The 1,929-nt window shown below is 40.6% G+C and overlaps 1 non-coding gene across 1 annotated transcript; it reads right to left on the minus strand.

Annotated features, from left to right (window-relative positions):
- Positions 1–1,787: 1,787 nt before the first annotated feature.
- LOC111727238 lies at positions 1,788–1,894 on the minus strand. Its single transcript, XR_002774838.1, has one exon. It is a non-coding gene; the product is annotated as a U6 spliceosomal RNA (small nuclear RNA).
- Between the last annotated feature and the right edge of the window lie 35 nt (positions 1,895–1,929).

The following is a 1,929-nucleotide window of genomic DNA, read 5'->3' on the forward strand; positions in this document are numbered from 1 at the left end:
AAAAAAAAAAAAAAAAGGAAACCACTTGACTGTGGCTCAGGAAAGTCACCTACCTAACCTTTCTGAGCCTTGGTTTCCTCAATCGAGACTAATATGGATGACTGCGAATCAGTTCTCTGCCTCTAAGCACTGTTATGAAGGGGAATTGTTCATTTAACAAATACACCAAACTGTTAGCACGGTGTGCCTTTGGAGGATGAGATTATGGGGAGGCCATTGGAGACCTTTGGGTCAGGGGGTGGAAGTCAGATTACAATGGTTGGATTCAGTGGGATAATAAGAATATTATTTTATTCTTAATATTCTATATTACCTTTGATGAACAAGTACTACTTTACGATCAGTAAAAAGAAAAATTTTATTTATTTTAAATTTGCCTTTGTTGCCAAATTTCTTGAACTAATGGTCTGCACTGGCTCTCTCTGCTTCCTCCCCGACCCACTGAATCCAACCATTGTAATTTGGCTTCCACCCCCTCACCCAAAGGTCTCCAAGGGCCTCCCACTTGCCAAGACCAATCCAATGACCTCTTTTCAACTCTTGTCCAACTTGACTTCTCTACAGCATTAACACAGCTTCTTAAAAGTTTGGAAAACATTTTTTAAATTATAGAAGTAAGGTACCTACACTACCAAATATAAAAGCCATCAGCTGCCATGCTGCCACCACAACCCAACCAAGGCTATTCTGACATATTTCCTGCTGCTCTTTTTCCTTCACCATATTTTTACATTATTAGGATATGAATGTATACCTACTTTTGGATTCAATATCTCCTTCTTAAAACTCTTCTTGTTCTCACAAAACCATTCTTTCTTGTTTTTTTCATAATTTACCCATCTTGCAAACCCGTGAGAAGAGACCCTGTGTGTGTCTGCTTAAATCAGTGCCAGAGAAAGTGGCTGTTGCATGTGTGTAAAATTTTCCTAAAGTGCTTGTTTCAATGCAGATACCCCCTCACAAAGATCCTATTTCATTAGGTTTTGTTTGGGCTTGAGAACCTACGTTTTCTGTTTTCTGTAGCATGCAGTCCAAAGACTCCAGTGAGGAACCTGCTGCAGACACACCCTTCCACAGCAACCAGCCACCCAACCAGCCAAAACCCAAAAGCAACTAGGAGACCCTAACCAGTGCTTTCTAATCATCAGAGTCCCTTGAGGTGGGGTCTGGGTATCTGCATTTTTAAAGCCCTCTGCCTGGTGCTGATGAACCTGTTGACATTTTGTTTACTTCACTATAACCACATTGTTCTACTGCATTTCCCGGAACACACTGTTCACTTCCAAGCTTCAGTTCCTTTGCTTGTCCCTTTTCCTTGGCCTGGATTTCCCTTCCTCCTCATGTTCAACTGAGTCCAGGCCCCAGGGTTTCTCTCTTATATCCCCTCAGTCTTCCTATCCTGGTCACAAGTTAGTCACTTAAATGTCTATGTCTTCAGTCTGGGCAATGAGCTACTTGAAAGCAAGTATACAGTGGCTATATTAGTTGTCTATTTCTAAGTAACACATTACCTTAAACCTATTGGCTTCAAACTAAAATAAACACTTATTAGCTCATAGCTTTTGTAGTTCAGGAATTCGGAAAAATTTTAACTGAGTGGTTTAGGCTCAAAGTCTCTCATGAAGTTGTAATCAAGATGTCGGCTAGGGCTAGAAAATTCATTTTCAACATGGCTCATTCAAATGGCCAGCAAGTTGTGGCAAGTCATTGGCAGAAGGAAGGCTCCTCTTTTTTTTTTTTTTTAATTAAATCATAGCTGTGTACATTAATGCAGTCATGGGGTACAAAAAAGTATGGAATGCCTCATGAATTTGCATGTCATCCTTGCACAGAGGCCATGTTAATCTTCTCTGTATCATTCCAATTTTAGTACATGTGCTGCCGAAGCAAGCCCTCGGTTTCTCTTCTTGTGGATCTCTTCACAGTGGT

Source organism: Otolemur garnettii, unplaced genomic scaffold, assembly GCF_000181295.1.
Source record: "Otolemur garnettii isolate 467f Iridium unplaced genomic scaffold, OtoGar3 scaffold00098, whole genome shotgun sequence".
Taxonomy (NCBI): domain Eukaryota; kingdom Metazoa; phylum Chordata; class Mammalia; order Primates; family Galagidae; genus Otolemur; species Otolemur garnettii.